This window comes from Crocodylus siamensis, chromosome 15 (assembly GCF_052110815.1).
Source record: "Crocodylus siamensis isolate JL-2025a chromosome 15, ASM5211081v1, whole genome shotgun sequence".
Lineage (NCBI taxonomy): Eukaryota > Metazoa > Chordata > Crocodylia > Crocodylidae > Crocodylus > Crocodylus siamensis.
The window spans coordinates 40,971,692-40,983,512 of record NC_143409.1 but is presented as its reverse complement, the minus strand read 5'-3'; the positions used below and the strand labels follow the sequence as shown (position 1 = coordinate 40,983,512).

Here is an 11,821-nt window from a genome sequence, read left to right as displayed (position 1 = left end):
GAGACATCAGCTGGGCAAGTGACAGCCCAGGAGCTGTTCAAAGCACTAACACTTCACTTTGCTCGGACCCGTGGCAGTGCAGAAGCAGCTGCAGGAGTCCCCAGGAACCTATTAATCCCCACAGGAGCCTGCGGCTTGCTGGGCAAAGCACCCCAGCGTCCGTCCTGCTGCTGTCCTTCGGAGCCAGGCCTTGCTTTAGCAGGAGCTGTTTGCCTGGCGCCAACCCCAGTCCCAATGGGTTAGCGACTACCCCAGACTCCAGGGCAGCCCCAAAGCTCTGGGGAGGAGAGGGTGGTGGGAGGGGGGGGGGGTTGGCAGAGCTTGGAAGGGAGATGACAAGGCCCTAAAGGGCAAGTGCTCTCACCGCATCCTCCTCCACGATGTCCTCCAGCTCCTGGACGACAGCAGAGAAAGGTGGCCGCTCACGGGGGTCGTCAGCCCAGCACTGCTCCATGAGCCTGGAACTAGGGCGTGCGCAGCGGGGAGTCAGGCCCAAGCACACCCCTAGGTTAACAGCTGCTGTGGCACAGGTCCCAGGCCCACCCCTCTGTGCTGGGGCAGGGAGGCAGCCCCGCACCCTTCCCCCCCCAGCTGCTGCTGACTGGACTGTGCCGCTCCCCAGCCAGGACCCCTTAGCCAAGGTAGGCAGAGCCAAGGAACACATCCTGCCCTGCTCACATTTGTTCTCTGCATCCAGGTGGCCTGCTCATCCGGTAGCCCGAGCACACTTGGAACATCACTGTCTCGAGTTGTCCAGGTACGGGTATGGGGAGCAGCCTGCAAGGGGAAACCAGGGGGTCACCCACCTGTACCAAGGCTTGCCTTTGCCCTGCCAGTCTGCACAGGGCACAGGCCCAAGCCCAGCCGGGGTGTTATACCCTTCTCACTGCAGGAAACGGGACCCCGTCCCCTCCTATCGGACTTTCCCCTCCCAGCAGCACAGGGCTATTCCCAAAGTTCCTGTCCTTGTCCACACATCAGCACGTGCACAAGCAACAGGCGCAGGCCGCAGAGCGGCACGTGAACCAGGGCCACCCCAAGGAAAGACTGCGCGGCCCCTCGGGGACGACAGGGCTAGAGCGGGCTAAAAGCCTGCAGACACTGCATGTGACAGGCAAGGGGGGCAGGACCACAGCTGGGCTGCAGGGACTCATGAAAACCTGGAGGCAGCTGGGCAGCCCCACAGTCCTTCTTGCAACGGTGACAACGCGGCTTCCCACCACCGGGCCCCAGCCCTTAGAGAAAAACCTCCCGCCCTGCCCTTACAAAGAGCCAGACTCGTACTACGGGCACTCAGAGAAGAAGGTCTGAAACAAGCAGTTTATTTTTCTTGGGACCATTTTTGCCTTTTAGACAAGGAACAGCTGAATCTCACCAAATTATACAAAGCAGCACATCTTCAATGGACCTTCTACTTTATTTCTTGAAAAAAAAAGAGTGTATTAACAAGTGGAAGAACACGGATCGCTTCGGCAGACCGAATGGAAACTTCCCCCTTCAGCCAGCTCGCAACAGCAAAGGCCCATGGCCAAATCTTCTCCACATAGAAAAGCAGCGGCCACGAGGTGAAGTTTTTTACACCGTTTATTCTTCCACCGTGCACATCTTAGGCCCGCTTGCTCCTTCTGATTTGCTGTTGAGCACGCCGACTCCCTTTAGGATCCTTTGGACGCAGGACGAGTCCTTCATCCTCACGGGCCACAGAGCTTTCCAACACCCGCGGAGCTTTACCTTACACACACAAACAAGCGACACCACCGACAGCCTCCGACTGGCCCCGCCAGCTCCAGCCTAAGCACGCTACAGTGAAGCCACAAACTGAACCAAACACAAACCTGCACTTCTACGCTAACGCCGAGAACCGCTCCGCAACCCCACCAAGCAAAACCTACACGCTGCCTCCAGCTGCATCACTTCTGATCCACTGCTTAACGAGCAAAGCCAGGCAACCTGCGGACCCCTTGCCTGCTGCATATCCCTACCCACAACTAGCACAACGCTTCAATCGCCTTGCACACAACCTGCAAAACCCTTGACTGCTGCATATCGATATGCACAACTAGCAATAATGCCTCAACCTCCTTCCGCACAATCGGGGCCGACCCAAGACTGAATATGAGGTGCAACTCGAAGCGTGCGGCCGGTTGCTCCGAATGGGTGTTGGAAAGCGTAGAGATGCACTCAGCGTCGCCATCTGTACTTCTCAAAGCGTCCCCTTCCTCCTCCCCACCCCAACCCACGCTCGTTGTTCCCGAGCTTTCTTCTGCGGCGTCCGTTCCTTCTTCTCCGTCAACCCGTCAGGGACCTGCAGGAGTACACAAAATGGAAGTGGAGTTGACTGGCAATGAATCCCATGCCCCCTAAAATAGAGAATGTAGCTCCCAGTGCCTGTTGTACTCTCCAGCCTAGCATCCTCTGGAAACAAGGGGCTTGGCACATCCCTCCGGTTTACTAGAAGAGGACAAGTACCGCCCTAGCAGTTACCCGTGGATGACAACAGCGGGACCCGAGACACGAATCCGCTGTGAGAGGAGGTCCCGGTGCCCCGACCTTCCGCAAGGTGCTAATCACAAGCTCGACAGCTCGGGGATGCAACTTGCAGAGGGGACAGACACCCTGTCCAAACTCACTTACCTTTCCACCCTGCTGGGCGGGCGGGGGTTGCTTCCTTCCTCAGTTTCTTGTCTGCCGCCTCATCTCCTTCTCTTCCCAGGGGCTCAAAAAGCAGAGTGGATGTAATCATCACACCAGAGGACAGGACTTCAGGCCCCAATTTCCCTCCCTCTTTTACCAGGACCCACGGTCACCCTCTGTCCATGAGAAGCGGGGAGGGCAGACGTCTGCGGGCTTGGCTGCTGATGCCCGGGCCAGCCAAAAGCACAGTGTGACGGGCCAGGGCTCTGGACAGAGCTGCTAGGACAGCACCACAAACGGTGACCAAAAACACCAAAAGCCCTGCTTAAAGGGCGGTGTTCCCTGCACGCAGCTGGCGGCTGGGGCATGAAGCCGGGAAAAGGCCTGCAAAGTCTTGAATGGCAGCTGATGAGTGCCCCAGGCAGTCTCGATCAGGGGCCCAAGCTGCCCCGTGTCTGGGGACATAGGGCCATGACTTCAGCCTCCTGCCGTGGCAGCCACAGAGCCCCAAGGGCTAAAGGAGGCCTCCTCCCCCACGGTCAGAGGGGGTGGGGGTGCAGCCCTGCTTACAGGGTGCGGGGGGAGGCCATCTCATAGCGCCAGGAGCAGCAGAAGAGAGGAGCAGAGACCTGGACCTGAGTTACAGGAAGGTCGCTCAGCCTCGGGGTCCCAACACACTCTATGTCCTCCAGAAGCCTGTAACCTTCCCTGCAATGTGTGGCTGTTGTCTCTGGCCAACCTCACCACGAGGAACGAGCCCCGACCCAAATCAAGGGGACCTGGACCCTGCTGACAGGCTGCAGGCTGGGATGCCAGAGAACGGTGGGACTAGCGTCAGGGCAATCGGCTCCAGGGACTCGGGCAGGGAATACCTCGCCTGCCCCCAACAAAGAGGGCAGTAACCCTGCAGGTGAGGGACCAAGCAGCCCAAAGACCCCCAAAACGGGACGGCCTAGGACCTAGCCCCTGAGGTACAGGGAGGTCGCACGCCCAAAAGTATTGGAGGTGGGGGCCCTAACGCTCCCCGAGGCCAAAAGGCCTGGAAATCTAGACCGGTGCTTATCCCCCTAGGTACGGAGGTGGGAGGAGAAGGCTACCAGGTCGCATCTTGCCTCTGTTCCAGCACTGGGAAGAAAATAAAATACGCTGCAGCAGTTTTAACAACAAAAAGAAAATAACAAATGCTTTCATTCCCAGGCGCTCCTCTCCCTTGCTCACCACACTCAGTCAGGGGAAAAAGTGTTCCCAGGCCAGAAATGAGCTCCATGCCGCAAACCGCTTCTCCTCGAGCCTTACGCTGCCCAATCCTCCTCCGCTCCCAGGGGGCAAGCACCATAAGACCAGCACCCTCCTTACAGGGCACGGCCCGTCTCGCCAGCCAGGCTGTCCACAAGGGGCAAAAGGGGAAGGCCCAGAGACCTGCTTACAGGGAGGGCCCACAGCCAGCCAAAGGACAGAGCTGTCCCCAGAGCCACACTGAGACCCGCGCCCTGCTTACAGGGGGGTCCGCAGCTCTGCACGGCCTAGCTCTCCTACAGGATGCACAGGACTCGCACCCTCAGTACGGGGTGGCCCCGGGGTCCGGACGTGGCGTACCAGGCACTGATGCAGGACGAGGCACAGATGCCCGGACACAGGGATCGGAGGGGAGGCCACAGGCTCCAATCCAGCCACAGGAGGGTCATCAGGCTCCGGGGTCTGAAGAGTTTGCTGTCACCAGCGAGACTCGGCTGTTGTCTGCTAGGCCGTGCTGCTGCACAACGCGGCAGGCCGCTCCGTCTCTCTCCGGCCAGTGGCAGGAGGCTGCGCCCACCCTGCTGACAGGGGCACGTCTCCGACCGGCTGGCAATAGGAGTGGACTCGGACTCCCAATTACAGGACGTCCAGCGCTACGGACATTCAAATCGCCTGTCATTGTGGCTCAGTACGAGGCAGTGTGCACCAGTCTGGCTGCTGGCCTGGACCCCAATAGCAGGGCGGCTATGCAGAAGACCACCCACCAGATCTGTGGCCTTTACAAATGCAGTGGCGGTGGCACGTGCCTCGATTACAGGTTTGTCCACCTTCCACCCGCCTGCTTCAGAAGTGCGTCAGCATCAAGGGCAGAGACCCATTTCCAAGTTACAGGGAGCTCGCCCAAAGGCTCATCCAGGCCAGATTTGGCCAACACATGCTTGAGACTTAGGGGCAGGGAGGTGGCTCTATCCAGAGTCCCTTTCCTTCTCACCCCGTTTCTCTGAGTGGCTTTTCTCCTACCTCGCCTCTCCCCTGCTGCTTGCCCATGCGCTTCTCCTTCCCATTGCTGCGAGGCCTGCAAGGAGAGAGAGCGAGAGCTGCTGTAAGTGAAGAGAGCCGGGGGAGACGTCCCGCAGCTTGAACTTCTCCTCCCCCACAGCATGCTGCGGAAACCTGCAACCTTCCCTGCTCCCCGGGGCAATCCCTCTGGCGAATTTTGCCAAATCGCCTCCAATGAGTAATCATAAAGGCAAGAAACCTGGAGCTTGCTCCCAGAGCAGGGGCCCAGGAAATCCCACCATCCCAAGCCCCCAAGGCTCACAAATCCCAGGGTGTACCACTTAGTGGTGGAGCCCAAGGAGCAGACATTTTGTGTTGCAATTGTCTTACCTTTGCCTCGTTATGCTGGCCTCATTTTCTTCCCTCCTAGTCAGCTCGCTCCTTCGCATCTGCCATCTTGCCTGCTTGTCTTTCTGGGGGTGATGTGCATGGACCCCCAAAGGGGGCCTGCTTTGCAGGATTCGGGGCTGCAGCCTCAGGTGGCCAGTCCAGTCTCCAACACTTGACTCCCAGAGAGCCAAGTCAAGCGATGTCTGCCACTAATCCCTTTTCAGCAAGGGATTCAGCCTCCTGGGTGACCAGCTCAGAGGCACTCAGCATGCAGTGGTTTCAAGGGAACCACTGCCGAAATGAAAGTGGAGCGGCAGATGGGGAGATATGCAGAGCTGGAGATATATAGAAAGGGAGATATTCAGAGCTGGAGATATTCAGCGTGGAAGATATAGAGAGCTGTAGATATATGAAGGTGGAGATATGGAGAGCTGGAGAAATATAGAAAGGGAGATATAGAAAGCTGGACATATTCAGAGCTTGAGATAGTCAGAGCGGTAGATATATGAAGGTGGGGATATGCAGAGCTGGAGATATTTAGAAAGGGAGATATTCAGAGCTCGAGATATTCAGAGTGGTAGATATTGAGAGCTGTAGCTATATGAAGGAGGAGATATACAGAGTTGGAAATCTATAGAAAGGGAGATATATAAAGCTGGTGATATTCAGAGGGAGAGATATTCAAAGTGGTAGATGTAGAGAGCTGTAGATATATAAAGCTGGAGATATTCAGAGATGGAGATATTCAGAGGGCTAGATAAAGAGAGCTGTAGATATATGAAGGTGGATATATGCAGAGGTGGAGATATATACAAATGGAGATGGACATATTTAGAGCTGGAGATATTCAGAGGGGTAGATATAGAGAGCTGTAGATATATGAACGTGGAAATATGCAGAGCTGGAGTTATATAGAAAGGGAGATATGCAGAGCTGGAAATATATAGAAAGGGAGATATATAAAGCTGGAGATATTCAGAGTGGCAGAGATAGACAGCTATAAATATATGAAGGTGGATATATGCAGAGGTGGAGATATATAGATAGGGAGGCATATAAAGCTGGAGATATTCAGAGCTGAAGATATTCAGAGGGGTAGATATACAGAGCTGTAGATATATCAAGGTGCAGATATGCACAGATGTTGATATATAGAAAGGGAGATATATAAAGCTGGAGATATTTAGTGCTGGAGATATTCACAGTGGTAGATATAGAGAGCTGTTGATACATGAAGGTGGAGATATGCAGAGCTGGAGATATATAGATATATGAGATATATACAGCTGGAGATATTCAAAGCTGGAGATATTGAGACTGGTAGATATACAGAGCTGTAGATACATGAAGGTGGAGATATGCAGAGCTGGAGATATATAGAAAGGGATATATATGAAGCTGGAGATATTGAGAGCTGGAGATATTCAGACTGATAGATATACGGAGTTGTAGATATATGAAGGTGGAGATATGCAGGGCTGGAAATATATAGGAAGGGAGATATATAAAGCTGGAGATATTAAAATCATTAGATATAGAGAGCTGTAGGTATGTGAAGGTGGAGATATGCAGAGCCGGAGATCTATAGAAAGGGAGATATATAAAGCTGGAGATATTCAGAGCTGGAGATATTCACAGTGGTCCTTGAGCAGGATCTTCCTGGGCTTTGCATAGGAGGAGTGTGCCAGGGCCTGGCCTGGGGAGGCCAAGACAGACAGGAGGGGGTGTTTGCCTGTCTGTCCCTGGGGGAGACCACTCTGTCTGCTGGGAAAGCTTAGGTGAGCTCTGTAGGATTCATCATCACACTCCTTTGGATGTGACCATTGTTGGGCCCATCCCTAGGACCTGGACTCATGTGACGAGCCCACAAGTGTCCTGTTGGCCATTCAGTTGTACCAAAACTATCACCATGCCTATCCCTCCTGCCCCTTCACCATCTGGAGTAACAGGATTGTCAGGGATTGTCCCCCTGACCTGCATGTTTTCATCCCATCCCCTTCCTGGGGACAGGGGTGGGTGCAGGGGCAAGAGTCTCATCAGGAAAGTACTCTCCTAGTGACTGCACCGTGCTGGGGTGCTGAGTTGTATCTGAGCAGGGGAAAGAGGAAACCCCCCACTGGGGATCATGTGGGGGCTTCTGTAGGAGTCTAAGGAAATGGGAGCTTTCTCCCTCTACCTGGAGCAGGGTTGGAGGTTTAGGAAGCATTTGTAACACTGGATTTGCACATGGGGAGGGGCACGTGTGCATTTGTGTGTGCCTGTGTGCCTGCACCTGCCTGTCGCTGCTGTGTGTGTGTGCACATGAGTGTCACTGAGGGGTGTGAGTGTGTATGTGTGCAGGTGTGTGTGGATCTATGTGTGTCCCTGCTACATGCGACACTAGGAGAGGGGAAACAAAAGGCACTGTCCACCTGCTGTGCCAGGACCAGGACCAGCAGCACCAGGCAAGGGAAGTCGCATTGGAGGCAGGTCCATGCTAGCCCTTGCTCTGGCCTGTTGTTCCCAAGATCCTGTCATTCCTCTCGCACAGAAAGGGGCTCAGACCAAGCTAAGTTCTGGCCCCAGGGAACCGCTCTGTGTTCCCAGCCCCAGTCACTGCCCTGATGTGCCCACAGGTCACAGATAAGCAAGGGCACCAGTGCAGATCTGGCACCAGGGGCTCCTGTTTAACCAGGATCCCCATGGACCAGGGTTGTCCCTGTTGTTAACTTCCAGCCAGGTAGGCAAGCAGCAGCTCCTGGAAAGGTGGTAGGGCCATGGAGACAAGCAGAAGCCCAGACATGTCCTGCCTATGGCCAGCAGGACCCACCTGCCTGAAGCTGAAGTGCTTCTCCAGAGCCTGAGAACAAAGCCAGGGTGTCCCAGGAAAGACACAAAGGATCTTGCCTACAGCAGCCCTGTCCTGGGAGCACAGTGTTTGTGCACAGGAATTCAGCACTAGAGGCTGGGCCGGGACCCTAAATACCAGTGGAGCTGGTCTACCTTGTGTGCAATATACTGGTGCACGGGGAACATGATTGTGGAGCTGCCCACAAGGAGAATAAAGAAGAACATCCCCAAAGTGTTCAGGATCTAAGGTCGTCCCGAGCTGGGAACACCCCCAGGCCAGACCAGACCAGACCAAAGGTGCCCACAGCCAGAGACAATCATAGAGGTGTTCGGGGCCCAGGACAAAGCAGCCTGTGCCGGGTCCCCTTAGCACAGGTGGCCAAGCCATGAGCCACTCTTCAGCACACCGCGGGGGGAGTGGCGAGCAGCCTGATGCAAAGCCAGTGGCATGCCGCTTCCCAAGTACCAGTGCCGCACCACCGCCACACACTGCCGGCTTCACATCTGGCCCTTCCCAACACGACCACTCCACCCGGCTCCATGGGACCCCTCCAAAGCGCTTGCCCCTGCCCACAGCCCCAGCACTCAGCACCTTGCCCCTGTGGGAGGGAAACCCCTGGTTGCCATGGCAATGGTGCTGCTCCCTGCAGTGTGACATCACAATCCCAAACCTCAGTGTCAGGCCCTGGCTCCTCCCAGTGCTCTTGTGGCTTCACGAGAGCCAGTTGCTCATCACAGTTGCAAGTGTTTCCAGTCATTTCAGTTGTCTAGAGTTAGTTGCTTAGTTGGTTAGGTTGTTCATTAGTTGGTTAGTTCATTAGTTAGTTTGTTAGTTCACTACTTCATTAGTTTCTTAATTCATTAGTTCATTACTCTGTTAGTGCATTACTTCGTTAGATTGTTATATCATTAGTTAGCTAGTTATTTAGTGAGTTAGTTGTTAAGATTTTTTAATCTGAGCATGCAAAGTGTATGCCTTTGGAGATGTGAGTGACCTTTCTCATTCAGCCATGGGGCAGCGCTGGGGACACCCCACGGGCCCCTCACAGGGACTTTTGGGAGATGTGGCAAGTTGCCAGCAGGGGCTCAGGCTGTGCAAGGGCCCAGGACTCGGCCCCATGCCTCGTCTCTCCTCTTTCCCATCAGTCTCCTCTTTCCTACAATAGCAAGTCCCACTGTGATGGGCGAGTGGCAATGGGGACAGACACTAGCAATTACTAGAAGCCTCTAGTCATGAACCTGCCTCTGGTCACAAATCTGGTGCGCATACAGAGACAATGACTGTATGATGGTTATTTCGTACTTGAAACTGAGACAGGCATGTGATTAGGCAGCTGCACTTATGACTGAGCAGGCCTATTTCAAATCAACTATGCTCATCCTATGTGCAGAGTACACTAGAAAAGGCACCTTAAACAGCTTGTGTCATGTCACCTGTCCGGGATCTGTCCAAGTCAAGCATTGAGGTTTCCAACCTGGACTGTCCGCACCCTGGTGCACAGCACTAGCAGTGACCAAGTGGATTGAAGTACAGCACTTGTACTCAGAGAACTGGGTGGATTTCTGTTCCTGAACAAGTGTTCAGAATATGATCTGCTCATCACAAAGCAATTGACTGAAACAATGAAACTTATGATAGGTACCTGCAGATATAGTCATGTTCCTTGGCTATCTCTTCTGTCTCACACCCCTCCCCGTCAAGTCTCCAAAGAACTGCTTATATTCAATTCACTACAATTTCATGGAGGAAATGAATGACCACCGAAGGCCAGGGCTTAAACTGAGAAGGCCATTTTGGAGTGTGAGGAAAGAACTGAATAATGCAAAGCCTTGATAGCAAGGAAAATGGATCCAGCAATGGAAGACTATTGAGACCATTAATAATTTTCTTATCATGGACCCTGAATCTAATCCTGCATAGCTGGACTACATTGAACAAGGCTCATAGTAGACTACTGCCTACTTTGTAAATGGAATTTTATTAAAGAACCCAAGTAAGAGTGTGGCAAAATCCAAACTGTAGCACACACCATGGAGGAATGTCTCAATTATCTTTTTCAGTGATTGCACTGAAGACCTGGACCAGGCTACTGATGATGCCTTGCCAAAGATTTCAAGCCTAAAACTGTCACTGTAGTCTTATCCCCTAGTACCATTGTTTATAGGTTACTTGGAACTTGTTCTTTTATTCGGTTGCTATATTACATATGAATAAATCACAAAGGAACAAGTGGAAGCCATTGTGCAAGCACCTGTGCCTGAAACCCTGGCTCCTAATTCACTATATCATAGTGCATTCCTGGACCATATAATAGTGCAACCCTGGCATCTAATTGACTATATCATAGTACATTGCAAAGTCCACCTCAGCATGGCTACGACCGGAGGAGTGCAAGCTTCCGGCTGCCATAACGGCCGTAGCAGAAGTGCTCACGTCGCAGTCTGGTCAGATTCTAATAATCTGCAGGTTCTGCTGAATCCCTGTCATCAACTATCCCAGGAAGGGCATAAGAAGAAGACGAGGAGAAGACCAGCCCCAAAGGCTTCTGGATAGATCCTTGTTTGACACATTCCATCATGTCCATCTGTATGGCCACAAAATGATGTAAGGAAGAGAAGCAACCAAAGAAGAGGTTCAGTCTCAGGTGCTTGAAAAACCCTGCTAAAAGATACCACCTCCCAGAGACAAAAATACCAACTGCCCTGATGCTTTTGATACCACTCATCACTCAAGAAAGAGTGAGAGCTTCAAGGAAGGCAGCCGTAAGGCGTGCCAAAAATCTTAAGTCTTCTCCAAAAGGAAACATCAGGACTCATTTGATGAATTTGAAGGCTGGATCTCTATCAAAACTGACAGACTACACAAAAACATGAACTTAAAATAAAAGTACCTGCATTAGTGATCTTCAGTAGAGACCATTCACTCTATGGTCCCTGCCACACAGACAGTTTTGCCCTCATAGGTAAAGAATGCATTTCCCCTTTTCTGTGCATTAGACAAAGCCTCCACTGAATAGGTATGTAGTCTGTAACTTGTAATAAAAAGACAGGATACTTTATTATGCCAGTGCTGTAAATCCTTATGAAATTTGCTCACATAAGGGCTTCACTGCAAAGAAGCTGCTTTGGTTTGCCTTAGCATATCATTCTGCACATTCACTTAATCGTTGCTTTGCATTTTCCCTGAGGGTTTTTCCCTGCTGTACTTGCCAGAGGAGTCTGATGCCTTCCTCAGGCTGGAAGAGGACCAGGTTTCAGATGACAGATTACTTTAGTATTTTTATGCAGGTACTATCCATGTGGGATCTTTCACCTCAGAGATCCAGCTCCCTGTCCCGATACATGCAGAGATCCCAGTAAGTGTGAGGACATGGGGTCCCTTGGTGCTGTGGCGACTTGTGGGATCCAAGCCTTCCCTCTTCCCACCTATTGTCACCAGCTGCACTCAGCTCCATCAGCCCCAGCTGATCCAGCAGGCTGCAGGGAGGCTGTGAGCTGTTCCTGGCAGGCTCCTGTCCTGCAGGGAGAGGAAGCTGAGGGCAGAGGTGTCTGCAATGCCTGGTCTGGGATCCAGGTTAGGCCCTCAGAGCTGGAGCCCTGGATTGAAACCTCCCCTGGGAGCAAGACACCCACCCTTGCGTTGCGGTTTTCTCCATGTCCCTCTTTGGCCCCTGGGGGAGTTTGTTCTCCCTCCATGCAGTGAGAAACCCAGGGAGCCACCTGGCTCCAGGCC

The 11,821-nt window shown here is 53.0% G+C and overlaps 1 pseudogene; it reads left to right on the top strand.

The window, feature by feature from the left end:
- Positions 1-199, top strand: part of LOC149852441 (uncharacterized) — a 1,523-nt pseudogene extending 1,324 nt beyond the window's left edge.
- Positions 200-11,821: the final 11,622 nt, after the last annotated feature.